At 38.0% G+C, this 16,459-nt stretch overlaps 1 protein-coding gene across 8 annotated transcripts in view; it reads right to left on the bottom strand.

Moving 5' to 3' along the window:
- Positions 1-16,459, bottom strand: part of arhgap12b (Rho GTPase activating protein 12b) — a 52,537-nt gene that overhangs the window by 21,251 nt on the left and 14,827 nt on the right. The gene's annotated exons all lie outside the window — the stretch shown is intronic.

Raw genomic sequence — 16,459 nt, forward strand, 5'->3', positions numbered from 1 at the left:
GTAGGGTGAGTAAATAATGACAGAATTTTCATTTTTGGGTGAACTCGCTCTTTAATACCAAGTAGTTGTTCAGACAACCCACCAACTAGCTAATTATTAAAATATGTGTAGATTTGCATCTGTTATAATCAGTGAATTTGGCAGTGGATATATGAGTGTTTCTGTGAGTGTGTAGAAGTGCAGAAAAACCTGGGGGCGATGTGCTTTGATGGTAGTCCCAAATCCACTACAGCAGACGGTGCATCCCGCAAACGTGTGAATTCCTGTGTTCTTATTGGTTCCCCTCATCTCCCCAAAAACCCCTATTAATTATTCAGAAATGTTAGAGAGGACTCCTAGTGAGCAACACTGTTCTCTGAGCTCAAACGACTTCTCGTGAATGAGCTCATGTCCCATATCTTCAACCTACAGTGTTTCAAGTCAACTCGCACTGCAAGTCTAAAGCTAGTCTATCTAAGAACTTTGTTAGCAGTCCATGTTATCCAGACTTTAAAGTTTTTGGGAAACACATTGCACATTATTGTCACATGCATTTGGCAGACACTTCATCCAAAGCATTCAAGGTATTCATTTTTTCAGTTCATGGAATCGAACCCAAGACACTGGCATTGTTAGCACCATGCTCTCATACTTTCTAATGCATATGCATACTTTCTAATGTCAAACCCCATATGTATTAAACCATATAGCATTACAAATCATTATTACAGTTATAAGATGACTCCATAGACAAACACTGGCTACATATTTATATACTAGGGGAGTTAAAAATATGGAGACATCGTCACCTAAATTAGCTTAAACTATGAAGTGAGTTGTGGTGAGGATGCTCCAAGACAGAAGGGCTGGATGGATGACTTTTCTTTTATCCCTCTCTCTCGGTCTTTCTCTCTTTGAGTGCCATCTATGTGCTGACCGATGCAAAGGCTTAAAAAACTGCACTACTGAAAAGCTTAATTGAACTGACATGCTCTGCAAGACAAGTGTAACTTTTCCACTGTTTGTTGACATAACTTTTTCTAAGAGTTACAATATCTACAGAAAAGCAGACTGTAGCAAAGGCAGCTTAGGGGAAACTACGAATCCTGACCTGTAAAACCTTTGGGCTGACCTTCAGGGATAAATTCTTCCCTCTCTTGATTCAAGTATAGGGGTTTACACATTAACCTCCAGTGCTGGAAAGTAACTAAAATGGCTAACTAATACAAACATTTGTTTATGAATAGTATAAATTTTACATTAACATGCTATTTGTTCCAAAAAGAAGCAAAGAATGGTACATATCACATCATATGGTACATGGAGCATTACAATCAAGCAAACCAAAAATATCAGCCACTTAAAGTATCTTTAAAGTAGTTTTGTAAGCAAATTATAGTAATCTTTTCAAAAAGATTGGATTATCTTCTGTTTACTTCAAATTTCTACAGAGAGACTATATTTACCCAAAATAGAGTCCTGTGAGCAGTATGGAGTGCTACAGTATAAATACATATAATGTATGTTTGATTCATACTCGTAGCCAGAGGGCACTCTTGCACAGAAACTCTAAATATGCCTCACAGATGTAATAGAACTTAAAACACTCCAGGAACACCCTAATACAGACAATATATGCCGCGTTCTATTTATGACATATTGACACAAATTTCAAATGATTTTCAACGGTGGCGTCCAGTGCAGACACGGTGTCAGCCTTCTTTTGTTCTGCAGATGTTTTCCTCTTTTGTTTTTTATCTGTCATCTCCATCTTTCGGTTGTCGCTCGGCTCGGCTAATGTCCGTCATGTGCACTGAGCACTCTCTCCTCTGCACCATGAGTAGACACGCCCTTTACTGCTGATTGGCTATAAGTTTGTTTTGGTACTGGCCCGACTCCGTTTTCTAAAGCGTTTTTGAAAAATGCATACCCCACCTTTAAACACATGACTGTGACAGTATATTGTTTATCGGTGTTGTTCAAGCCATCGCTAGTGTTTTCATAAGAAAGTGGTATATTTCTAATGCAATGCTAATTGACATAGCATTTATTACAGTTTCGACTGACGTTAAAGTGAGTTTAGAGTAAAAACATATTATTAAATGTTCTCTTTGTTGGACAACAGGTTTATAAATGCTTCGTTTCCTGCAGTGCGAACACGCCAAAGACTAGGAACTTCCGCTATTAGCTCTAGGAACTATGAAAAGGTTCCTCCGGTGTGAAAGCCCCTATTGTGGTTTGGAAGCACACTGGTCAATTAAGTTAGACAACATTATAATTTTCATATAACAGTACTTGCTAATCAATAACTGAGGCTAAGCTGTATTAGCACCACACAGCACAATATATCATTCATGCAATACTTGAACACACTCCTGCCCCTCCAGACACCCCTTGGGAAGCTAAGCCTCCTGACTAATGAGAAAATCCCTCGTTAATTCTTGTCGTGGTATTGCCTCTTGCTAATTACATGGACTGTAGGTTACGAGGCTGGACTGTGAAAGTATGGCAGTGGTGTTAGCAGGATGAGGAAGCAGCAACAGTTAGGATGGTGTCATGTCACACATTTTTAATGATTCATTAATCCCCTAAGGCCAATAAATATTTAGATGTATATAACATATAGCATGATCTTCAAGACAGACTATAGTGATCTTAATACCAAAGCTTATGGACAGATGATGCCCTGACACAACCTATGGGACTTACTATGATCTCTATAAACGAAAATAACAGATTTTCCTCACACACACACACACACACACACACACACACAGACTTTGAGACAGATAGATTCATAAGAGATTTTATTCTACTCTAACATACAGCAGCAATTAACTTGCTATTATGCTAACAGTTTGATTTTAATTAGGAAACTAAGAGCATTTGAATAATTTTCACTCTACAACAACTAATTATGAAAGAAAATCTGAACAAACACATTTATAACATCCCACCACATACAACAACTAGAACACTGGATCTCTGACACACCAAATCACTAATGGACTTGATTTGAGGTCAGTGTTTATTTGACCGAATAAAATATCTAGATCACAACACACCGGCCAATCTAATTGATCTAAAACACATTTTAAAAGGTACTAAAGTAACTAAAGTAATAGTCATAGCTTTTTTAAATCAGACTTGCTGGTAATCTGAGATTCTCTGCTCAAGTGTTTTTTTTCTTCTCTCCCTTCTCTACTGACAGTGAAAAACTCACTGACACCCATTTATATGTAACACCTAGACTGGAAGACTTACCAAACAGCTTTATCTAAAAAGTTCAGAATGCAGCTTCATGAGTGCTGAGTCTGACTCATACTGGACTGAAGAATCACTTAAAACCTTCAGTTTACTGGCTGCCAGAACTGATTGCAAGAGCCTCCATTTTTAAATGTCTTCATGTTCTCGCTGGTGTTCATCAAACAATGGCAAATACAAGTGTACACAAGTGTTCTGGATTTATCCTCTGCTATTTGTAAAAACACATAGTCTGTTTGTGAGCAAGTCTTATGTAACATCAGCGGTTCTGGGAATGTGACGAAAAAAGCGTGAATCTATGGTGGCCGAGAGAGCTCAACGTGCTGCAACTTCAAAAAACACATACAAATCGAAAAAGCACCAGCAAATCAAGAAAACATCTTCATCAGTTGGACAGCAGGTGCTGCAAATGCTAGCAACGCAAACAACTAAAGAAACGCGCTGCAAATGCTAACAACGCAAACAAATAAAGAAACGCGCTGCAAATGCTCACAATGCAAACAAATAAACAAACGTGCTGCAAATGCTCACAACACAACCAAATAAAGAATTTTATTTGCAACGCGTTTCTTTGTTTGGTTGTGTTGTGAGCATTTGCAGCGCGTGTTTGCAGGTGTTTTTTTCTATTTGCAGCGCATTGAGATCTTTCGGCCACCGTATGAATCTTATCGGCTGATCGGTTTTCCTTGCAATGCGACTGTCAGATATGTTCATAACAACCTAAAAAGATGCATTAACAAAGCTCATTCAAAATATAATGTTTAAATTGCACCACAATTTATTTGTCTGGCTGTCAACATGACATGGCACACAAATGGCATATAAATAACTGTTGACTGTAGAAAAACAAGCCTATGCATATTTAAATACTCTTTTACAAATATAAACTTACAAATAAATGGTTTGCTTTAGTTTATATTTTGAAGTAGCTTGCACTACAGTATTTGTAACATTGTTACATCATTTTACCACCTTGGATATGCATTATTTTGAATAATTCATTCTGTCAACAGTTCTTTCTTACTTATATCTTCAGTGAAGAACACAAAAGGTGTTTTGTAAATACAATTTTGCATAGTAAGAAATATTCTACAAAGGTCAATATATCAGCTCATCATGCATAACAGGAAGTATTAAGCAATACTACATTATGTCTTTTGATCTTATCTGTCAACAAAGGAAATGCCTTCTAGAAAGATATTTTCCTTTTCCTCTTTCTGTCTTACACACGTTTAATCACAGACAGATAATTTAGAGTAGATTTATCTGAAACAGATAATCTCGTCAAGGTGAATCAAATTAGTGGCAGGTCAAACATCAGCGTCGGCCAAACGGCCTGACAACACACACATTAGATGCAATGATGCAATCACTTGTTGTTAGTCTTAGCAAAATCCAATAAAATAAATCCCAGCTGTGTGTCCTAGACTCACATTTAGCACACGGCTTGTTAACAAAGGTGCCAAGGCATTGTGGTACAGCGCTTGCTGTGCTAGATCACCGTGGCTGATTTACTCAAGTGTTTTTCTCCGTGTTGGTTCGTCACCCCTGTACACAACAAGCACAGCAGGGTTAACGAAACGTCTTGGACGCTCATCGAACGTCTGCCATACAGACTAAAGGAGATGACGGCTCTTGGTACAGAGAGCACAATAGCTATTCAGGGAGGACTGCCCTCACAACTCACAATGACTCAACAAAGAGGAACAGAAAGATGAATAGACAGAGAGGGGCGATTTGGGAGAGACACACAGACATCCAGAAAGGATTCTGAAAAGTGTCACAGAGGCATGGATGAGCAAAGACCTACGATTTCAGAATGGCTTCTGATTTCAGAATGGCTTCTGAAATGGTCTGAAAATCTTAGGATCTGCATTGGAAATAACCAAAAACTTTTCTTTGTGGGAAGGGAATTCCAATTATGCAACATTATAAGAGAAAGACATTCCCAACACTCAACAGAGCAATCTGAGGCCATATGTTCGTGGCGGTGAACACCCATGCCTGCCCTCGACAAGACCTTTCGCTGCAGAAATAGACGCAGAACAATGCGTCTTTCTCACGATGGCCACAAAGCCACCGTACTGACGGAACAAAGCTTATGTGTGAGGACACTTGTGCGAATACATGGGTTAATCAGCAAAATGACATCAATGGCCACAATGACGCAACCTGTACTTGCCTTGTGCTGCTCTCCGTTCAAAAAACAACTGACATCATCCTTCTCTCCTACACACTGTTCGTTTCTTGTAGGTCAAGTTTTGAGTGAGATTTCACCACAAAAGTACAGGGTCTTCCAGTTGTGAAAGAGACAGACAGTACGAGCTATTCCTTGTTTATTACAGAACACTTCAGCAAAACTATAATAGTCATACCATACATACAAACACAAAGGCTGCATTTATTTGATCAAAAATGCATGAAAATAGTAATATTGTGAAATATTAATGAGATTTAAAATAACAGTTTTATTCTTTTGTAAAATTATAAAATCTCTTTGCTTTCACTTTATTGCATGCTTACTGAGCAAAAGTAATAATTGCTAAAAAAAAAAAAAAATTAATAAAACTTTTAAAGACCATAAAGTAGTAAATATACTTGTAATAATTGTATTATTATTATTATTATTATTATTATTATTATTAAATTCTACAGTTATTACATTTTTATTATTCTTATTTAAATCAACCTTTTTTCCAGTTCCAAATTTTGTCACAAATTGCAATTGTATGGACCAATGATAACATCAAGCCACACCTTTAAGCGAGAACCCCACCTACGTTAAACGTCTTCCTGTATATCTCAGTGCTCTCGTTTTCCGTATTCGGTGCTCAGGCACTCACCAGGTAGTGTGGAGATCGAAGGTAAGAGAACATGTCTTCTGTGAGTCTGGGGCCAAAACAGGCCCTTGCTGAGAAACTTAAGTCCTTCTTGCAGCAAGAGGAAAATGGAGCGATACGGAGAGAGCGGAAGAGAGATATAAGGAATCAGAGACAAGACAATCACGGCTTTCCAACCCAAAGCCACAAAGAGGCAGGGACAAGGTGCTTAAAGAGCGCATCTTAGTGAGTTAAATATAGAAGCAGTGGAGTTCTCTTTAAATAGGCTCACTCATTAGGACACTGGCCTTAACCATCGTGGAGTGGAAAGAGAGAGGCAGAGAGTAAAGCAGGACATGGTGGCCCTGTACGCTGAAGGTCTGCCAGCAGAGATCAGAGGTCATGGCACTAGAGATCAATGGAGATGCAGTTCACACGCTCCACAGAAGAACGGTGGGATTTCAATTACCATGGTTCCTGTTCATAAGTCTGTCAGGGTCTAAATTTGAATCTCTTTTCACACTGACAGTGATTAAATTGCTGGAGGTCACCAAGTTACTGAGATGTTTGATGGATGCTATTGGACGTTTCAACTTGACTAATGCAACCAACTGTATCAGGTGGCATATCACATGAACTTCACTGACTAAACTCCCATTGGTTGTCACCAATTGTATATTTCTTATCAAATTTAACTCTGTTAAAATTTGGTCAGATGACAGTTAATGGCTTCGCTGTCTAAGGGCCTGTAATTAAAGGTAAAATAAATAATTATTTATGATTAAATACTTTCTTTGTTCTATTTTGCAACCTCTACAAGTACACCATTTGTAGGTTGATTTCCTTTGAAAAGTAAAAACTGCTTTCAAAACATCGCTTTATTTAAGCATCTCAACAAATCTGACATAGCAACCATAGTGGCTCAACCAATAGCGATTTTTTGAGGCAGGTCTATTGGTTTCTTCAACCAATGGCAGATGAGGGAAATGTTTGGAAAACATGTTTAAAAACAGTCAAAGCTTGAAGTATAGTGTGTGCAGGATGTACCAGCTTTGAGTCAGCAATTCATTGGCCGGGCAGTTGCCCAATGCAGGGCTTTGAACAAAGGAACAATGTTGCGAGCCCCCCGTGTGCTTGTTAAAGCTCTGTGCCGCAAGTCTTCTGCTGATAATTTGCACACGGTCATGTCTCGCCTCGTGGCCAATACATCACACCCACTCACAACCCCACACACTGAATAATGCATACAGCAGTGTGGCTGAGAGAGACTGTGGTTTACAACTGTCTGAAGTACAACCAAAACCCCTCAAGGCAATTCTGTTGAATCAATGTTCATCTTTGTAACTTCAATAACATATCTCAAATTATTACTCCTATCAAAAAGATATTGGCTTGGTTCACAGCAAATGCTGCTCCACATGAACTCATCTGCATATTTTCTAAGCTAGGGTCGCTAATGTACATCTGAAAACGCAACATACACCAACCATCTTAACAAATTTGTAATGAAAAGTGCTTATAAACTGGTTGTCAACAAATAAGAAACTGTAAGGTCTCACAAAATAAAAACTTGATGACTTAATGTTTGAAAAAAAATAAAATAAAAAATTAGGACAGCCATAAATATTAATATTGTAATTTTCTTATTTTGCTTCTTAAAGGTGCCATCTTAAATGTTGTGCTCTGCTCTGATTGGCTGTTGCACAGTGCAGCTCATTTCAGTAGGAAATTCACACAGCAGGAAGGAAACACAGGGAAAATATATATTTCAATACATTCTCACGCAGTTATATCATTGGGTAATTATACTGTAAATGAAATGCAGGCATCAGGGAGCTGCTATTAATATGTGGGGCATTGAAACTGCTTTCGAATGCATGATTGCTTTTTAGTTTAACTTTCGAGATTCGCGATCGCATGTACTCTGTTTATACTATGGAGCGGCAGTACTTACCACACATTTTACAAGATCAGATGCTTATCAGTGGTGCTCAGGATCTGTAAATCATTCGCCATCATCCTCAGTCATCTCTCCTTGCTCTGTTTATATGGTAAGTGAAATCTTATGTACTGTAATGTAGCAGGCTACCGTTAGCAAGCAGCTACCATGTCCCTTTAGTGGCTCGCATTATTTTATTAGAACACGTTATTTGCTTCCCGTGCCTTTCTAAATACAGACACCAACCCATCCCTGCACATCACATCCCCTGCACAGCCTGAAACATAACATTTATTTCCATGATCTGCCATTTTCGCCGTTGTCCTCGCTTGTTTCTTCACAATACCTGCACAAGTTCTGATGATTCGGCTGGCGGCTGGCCTAGAACATGGGCAGGTATATGCAAATGTTGGGGGCGTAACTATTAGTGATCCCGACTGTAACGTCACAGTCGGTGCTATGTTCTGATTCGCCTATTTTTCAGTGGTCTTTTGCATTCACGAGATTTACATGAGGAGGAAACAATGGTGTTTGAGGCTCACGGTATGTCATTTCCATGTACAGAACTCTTATTATTCAACTATGCCAAGGTAAATACAGTTTTCCATTCTATGGCACCTTCAAATATGATTTTTATTTTCATTTAAAAAAAAAAAAATCACAATCTGATTATTTCATTTTATGGACAAATAAAAGTTGGAGCATTTTTCAAAGTATCACCTTCTGATTTCCACAAAAGAAATAAAGTCCAACAGGTTTTGAATGACATGAGGGTGAGTAAATGACTACAGAATTTTAACATTTGGGTGAAATATTATGGAAGCCCATTTCTGCCAGTGAATAAAAAAAAGAAAAAGAAAGTAAATGTGACTTTTTCTCTCACAATTCTGACTTTTTTTTCCTCACAATTTCGAGTTATCTTGCAATTATCACTATTACTGCAATTGCAAGTTTATATCTCACAATTTTGAGGGAAAAAAATCAGAATTGCAAGATTAAACTAGATAAAAAGCAATTACCTTTTTTTTTTTTATTCAGTGGCGGAAACGGGCTTCCATAAAAATATCCCTTTAACAAGTACTTAAAACTCTCTCACACGCTCTCATGCAGAAAGGGTCACTATGGAGATCACAGAAATGAATGAGAGGGTGAATCAGGTTAATTAAAACTTAAACACTCTGAATGCTCATGCTTTTATCAAACCACTCTCGTTTTAAACAACAAGATAAGAATGAGCCAAGGTTAAAGCGTGACCAGCAATCTCCACAAGAATACTGTACTGAAGAATGTGCGCATGTGTTATCTCTTCTGCAGAAGTGTGTATTACCAAGTCTGTCATAATGATAAGAGACCATTAGGTCCACCAACTCAACACTCAACATTTTAAGAGCTCTCTTCCTCTCTGCTTCCATCTCTTACGCACTTTCTCCTTCCATCAAGGTGACCCACATAGCACATCCCTGTGCATCAGTGAGCAAACATATAGATGTTCTGCTGTGCAGAGCTAATCCAGCATTAAACCTGTCACAGAAACCTCCAATCAGACACGACTTACATGTAAAGTTTAGTCTCAGGGAGTTTTGTAGGTTGGATTTCCACAATTTTAAAATGCCAACTAAAGCTTTCAGTGCTACATTTGTAAGAGCACTTACGAAAGAGCAGAGACGTCACTGACATTCTCCAGGTCAAGTCACGTGATCATTTTAAAGCTCTATCAAGTGAGCAGGAAAAAGGATGTTATTCATTAGAAATGTAAAATGATGGTTTGTGTCTGTAGACATATGTAAGATGACTTGGTTAGAGGATTGGCGGTGGTTAAGTATTAGTTAAATGTCTTGAAAATTTGTTAGATTGTTTGATTCCTGTTATCCAAGAATTGAGTACTGAGAGCAATTTCAGTTTACTATTATTTATATACTATTATAGTATTTGTTCATATTTTTAATAGCTTTTTATATTTTAAGTTTTAATTTTAGTTTTAGTACTTTTATGTGCTTTTATCATTTTATTTATTATATATATATATATATATATATATATATATATATATATATATATATATATATATATATATATATATATATATATATATATATATATATATATATATATATATATATATATAGTCGGCACGGAAAGTATTCAGACCCCCTTAAATTTTTCACTCTTTGTTATATTGCAGCCATTTGCTAAAATCATTTAAGTTCATTTTTTCCTCAATGTACACACAGCACCCCATATTGACAGAAAAACACAGAATTGTTGACATTTTGAAGATTTATTAAAAAGAAAAACTGAAATATCACATGGTTCTAAGTATTCAGACCCTTTGCTCAGTATTTAGTAGAAGCACCCTTTTGATCTAATACAGCCATGAGTCTTTTGGGAAAGATGCAACAAGTTTTTCACACCTGGATTTGGGGAACCTCTGCCATTCCTCCTTGCAGATCCTCTCCAGTTCTGTCAGGTTGGATGGTAAACGTTGGTGGACAGCCATTTTTAGGTCTCTCCAGAGATGCTCAATTGGGTTTAAGTCAGGGCTCTGGCTGGACCATTCAAGAACAGTCACGGAGTTGTTGTGAAGCCACTCCTTCGTTATTTTAGCTGTGTGCTTAGGGTCATTGTCTTGTTGGAAGGTAAACCTTCGCCCAGTCTGAGGTCCTGAGCACTCTGGAGAAGGTTTTCGTCCAGGATATCCCTGTACTTGGCCGCATTCATCTTTCCCTCGATTGCAACCAGTCGTCCTGTCCCTGCAGCTGAAAAACACCCCCACAGCATGATGCTGCCACCACCATGCTTCACTGTTGGGACTGTATTGGGCAGGTGATGAGCAGTGCCTGGTTTTCTCCACACATACCGCTTAGAATTAAGGCCAAAAAGTTCTATCTTGGTCTCATCAGACCAGAGAATCTTATTTCTCACCATCTTGGAGTCCTCCATGCGGGCTTTCATGTGTCTTGCACTGAGGAGAGGCTTCCGTCGGGCCACTCTGCCATAAAGCCCCGACTGGTGGAGGGCTGCAGTGATGGTTGACTTTCTACAACTTTCTCCCATCTCCCGACTGCATCTCAGCCACAGTGATCTTTGGGTTCTTCTTTACCTCTCTCACCAAGGCCCTTCTCCCCTGATAACTCAGTTTGGCCGGACGGCCAGCTCTAGGAAGGGTTCTGGTCGTCCCAAACGTCTTCCATTTAAGGATTATGGAGGCCACTGTGCTCTTAGGAACCTTAAGTGCAGCAGAAATTTTTTTGTAACCTTGGCCAGATCTGTGCCATGCCACAATTCTGTCTCTGAGCTCTTCAGGCAGTTCCTTTGACCTCATGATTCTCATTTGCTCTGACATGCACTGTGAGCTGTAAGGTCTTATATAGACAGGTGTGTGGCTTTCCTAATCAAGTCCAATTAGTATAATCAAACACAGCTGGACTCAAATGAAGGTGTAGAACCATCTCAAGGATGATCAGAAGAAATGGACAGCACCTGAGTTAAATATATGAGTGTCACAGCAAAGGTTCTGAATACTTAGGACCATGTGATATTTCAGTTTTTCTTTTTTAATAAATCTGCAAAAATGTCAACAATTCTGTGTTTTTCTGTCAATATGGGGTGCTGTGTGTACATTAATGAGGAAAGAAAATGAACTTAAATGATTTTAGCAAATGGCTGCAATATAACAAAGAGTGAAAAATTTAAAGGTGTCTGAATACTTTCCATACCCACTGTATATATATTTTAGTACTTCAACTTAGACTTGACTAAATGAAAATAATAAGTTTGTGACCTAGTGTTTTATGTTATTTTTAAGCGAGTGAAAGCATCATTACCAGCAAAGACAAGCTGCAAAATGCAGAAACAGTCACTAGCACAGAAACAGAGGAAATAATACCACTGTGAGGAACAAAAAGGCAGACATAGACAGGAAATGAAGTCAGACAGAAGTGTTGTCTGGGGTACAGGTGAGAGACGGCTGCTCAAGAAAACAAAATGGATTAAAAAGGCCTAAACAACATATATAAGATGGCTTTTGTCTCAGGATTTACATTTATTCATTTAGCAGATACAACACAACACTGTACAATATGCTTTTTTCTATTATGTCTATAATATAGTCTGTACTTTTTTTACTTTTCTAACTGTGGCTGGCTGCTTTGCATGTTAGATGTCTCTTCCTGTCTAAGTGGGTGATTTTTGTCCAGAAAAGAACACAGACAGAGACAGCTGGAAGTGGCAGTGTGTTCGGTCTGCTCAGTTAACACAGACAGATAATGGAGATCTCCTGCAGAGCACCCAACATCTTTACTGTAGACCTGAAAATTCGGTTAATAGAAGAGGAAAGAGCGTAAGGAGAGGAGGCACCCAGTAAAAACTTCAGCATTAGCTGTCATGTAGCTTATATTCCCCCTACAGACTGATGATATATTGGTCTTGGTCTTATGTTTTGGAAAGTCAGACAGAGAGTTTAATGACGACACTAATCTCACTAAGCACTTCCATGAACCCTTGTAATGGTACATTACTCTGCTCGAGTGTGATGTCCTGATAGCTTCACTTCAAATTCACATTCAATTTCACAAGTTCAAATCCTAAAGGTCAAGTCAAACCTGTTTGTCATCCTTACCCTTTCTACATTCTACAGCCAACTATATAAGAACAAAAAATAATTCCTCCAGAACCATGAGTTACGTAAACAAGGGAGACCACAACAACAATGTCATCTGGATTATGGATTTAAAATCTGATTTCCCTTTTTGCTCGGGAGGAGAATGACCTGTTAATATGCCAAACCACCACAACAAATCAAGACATGTTCTTATTTATCTTGAAACACCCGTTTCTGACTCAAGGTTTGGAATCACTAGAGGAACAGAATAAAATTAAGATTACAGGATGCCTGTTTAGACAATTTATAGCCATGAACTTTCAGGTCTGAGCTTCACAGAGCATGGACTGCATACTATCTTTACAAGAAAATCCTGATTATGTAAATAGGAAATTGTTGTTGGTTATTTTACAGTCAGTAAGACAGTCTCTTCCTGTCTTGGAGGATGGCAAAATAAGCAGCAAAATATGAAAAGATTCTTTTTTTTTTTTTTTGAGACCAAGTACCTTCCAACTAGTTATCAACCAATACACCGGCAGATATTTGGTCATTTCGTCATTTAATTAACTAATAACCATTTTGGCCTGAACAGAAGTATAAGTTTCCTTTGCGTCCACTTAAAAAAAAAATCTAGATATCTGTTTGACAACCAACATTTTTGTCAAATTTAAGAAATTTAGATAATTAAAATCTTCCCTTTTCATCAATTTTTGCTCTTTTTCTTATCCTCATCAAGGCTGCATTTATTTGATCAAAATACAATAAAAAGTTAAATGTTTAAACAGAATTTATTTTTTATCTTTATAATATAATTCTTTTTAATTATTTGAATATATTTTACAATGTAATTTATTCCTGTGATGAAACCTGACTTTTCAGTATTTCCAGTATTCAGTGTCACATTTTGTCTCAAATTTCTTCTGTAACAATGTAAACGGTTTTACAGTTACTTTTGATAAACTGAATGCATCCTTGCTGAATTAAAGTATTAATGTCTTAAAATAAAAAAATAAAATAAAAAAAATACAGGAGATTCAGATGTAAATCAAATGGAACTGCAACATGATTTATCAATTACTGCTATATCCAAAATTTTTCTAATAGGTCCCCAACTACAAATAATGAAATTTGCAGTTCCTGTGTATTTGTCTCTTCCAGAACCTCATGTGGTGTTTTCAAACATCATCTAGCTCTCTTTTGCCCACCCACACAGTCAGCCTCAAACAGCTATCAAACCAATACTTTACATCGGTCTCAAATTCTTCTGTGACGTTCTCTTTTTCTCGCCCTTTGGCTGACTGACTGGATTGAGAGTATTTCAGCTGAATCCGAATGGTAAAGAGGCATGGAGACTCTTTGCCCCCCTCAGATGTCTGATAATGTGGCTTTTGTCAGTCATTCAGCCCTTTGGAGGCCACTGGAGTCTCATTCTCTGTCTATAGTCCAGTGATGACAGCGCTTGCCCTGCAGTGGCCATAGATTCAGCAAACAGCTCCACTATGTGATGCTAAAAGCAAACATTTAATTCAGGTTAGACTGCGGTGGTTCCAAAGCCAACGATTGAGCTTTCGCCACTCTGTGCATGTGTTTATGGGATTTCATTTTAATACTCTGGTGCTTGATACTTACAATGACAGACCATGAAATTCAAAGCACACACACACACACACACACACACACAGGCCTAATGAACAGACCTCCTGGCAGTTCTTGTTCAGTGTTATTGTTTGGAAAGAATAAAGAAAGTACCTAACTTCTCAGACTGACACCTTTTTTTTTAGGTTTTAGATTTACTTCTCTATTGCTCTCTCACAAATAGTTTCAATAACTATGTCCACAAAATATCAGTAACATTATTATCAGCCAATTTATTTGTCATAACGGTCACTTGCATGATTTAAAATAACTTCTTACAGTTTTTGTTTTATTTTAAATTTATTTAGACCAAATGTTATTGGATTTCATGTTTGGCCATTTGGCCAGCACAACTTTGATTTTCAATATTGCTGTATTAATGCAGATAAATGTTTTTGAATCCTGTAAGAGAGACACACCAGAACACAAGCGGCTCTTTGAGTGTTTGCTTTGGCTCTTTAGACTCTCTTTGTGCCAGTATAAAAGGGGCATTTTGGGGCACCCAGTGCTTACTGGCACAAACATCCACCCAAGTCTTTCTTTCCAGTGGCACAAGCAGACAGCAATCCATCACAGTGTGCACGGACAGAGAAAGAGATATTATTAACCTTCCAAAGAAGGACAGATGATGTGTAAAAGGAAGTAAACAAGACAGCGGATAGAAAAACTGCCCTTTTAAGAGACGATTAACATTATTGGCTAGTATTCAACTGAAACCAAACCCACTGTAGATGTAGATCAGATGTATTTTTTAAGTCCTGCACAAAAGTATGTGCACACAAACATGTAATGCTAAGAGTTTGTGTCTCGCATTCCCCTTAATCCAGTTCTTTCCCATCCACCCCCAACCCCCTCTTCTTTATGGAGGTACCATAAGAGGCTTTTAAAGAGGGGTTGTGCTTGCTGCAAGAATACAAGGGGAACATGCTTCTACTATCTAAACTAAAATAACACTTTCTAGGTTTGTTGATTCAGAAGCTGTCGCAACTGGCATTTTGAGGGATGCATTTAACTTCAGGTTAAAACTCTGAACTGTTAAGACCGGCTATTTCCCCAAGAGCACTAAAACAGAAGTTAGAGTGAAATCTGAGAATAGGAACCACTCAGTGTCCAGAGAGCCAGAGGGTGATGGGGAAGACGGTGAGAGAGGTCTTTGACTGCTCTTCAAACCTTTTAACTAGACGGTGTGTTAAAAAACACAGGATCAGTCAAGATGATTTTCTGAGGGAGCATCCTGTTAGACATGACAAACTGTCACTCTCATTGACAAGCTTCTCACTATATACCAGAGATTAACAAACCTCCTGTGGAGCATGTGAAAACATTTAGAAAATTTATTGTTTTTAGTCCTTTTAGTGAAATTTTAAAATTGTTTTGAAGCCACTGACTTTCATTGTTCCACACAAAGAACGAAAATCTCTCAGAACCAAATGAGAGTGAGACAACATTTTAATTTTTGGGTGAACTATCCCTTTAAGAACTGACAGTGGACCCTGGCTTAATATTGGGTTATTTCAAAAGCATCTCTTTATGTAATAGTGAGATTAGCACAAGCATAATCTACAGCTCACACAACAAATCTTAGTGATCGAGTAATATTTGGTGCAAGAAGGCCAACGGATAACATCAGCAGTGTTATTTGTGTTTTAAAAGAAGGACATCATAAGGTCAAAGGTCTTCTGATGGATTGGTCTTACACAAAAGCTCTTACACAAACACGCCGCAGACACAAACTGGCACCCAAATATGCACATACAGTAATACTGAAAGTGCAAACAGACAGTGGACAGAGGAAGCTTCACGAACAAAGCTTCTTCAGTAGTGGCTTCCTGTGTCCTTTAGCCTCAACTGAGTCACAGTCACAAAAGCTGTCAAAAAGTGAGTGTGTACGGACAACTCAAAGTACACACACAAATGTGAAGTACTGAAGACAGTCAGGTTCTTCACCTTCAGGGATGTCGCTTTGTTTTTAGCATGTTTGCGAAAGCTAACAGCTTTGTAAACACTACCATACATACACACCCCATATAAACGTTAACCGTGTTTTTTTGCCATATTATCATTTGTCTAACCACAGCTTTACTACAAATACCATGGTTAAACTATGGTTAACGTAGCAAAACCATGGTTAATTTGTGGTTACCATGGTTAAACTATAGTAGCAAAGGTTTCTTGGTTTAATTTGTAGTAAAACCATGGTTAATTTTTCTAAGAGACACATCC

The sequence above is a fragment of the Onychostoma macrolepis genome, chromosome 12 (genome assembly GCF_012432095.1).
Source record: "Onychostoma macrolepis isolate SWU-2019 chromosome 12, ASM1243209v1, whole genome shotgun sequence".
NCBI classification, from domain to species: Eukaryota; Metazoa; Chordata; class Actinopteri; order Cypriniformes; family Cyprinidae; genus Onychostoma; species Onychostoma macrolepis.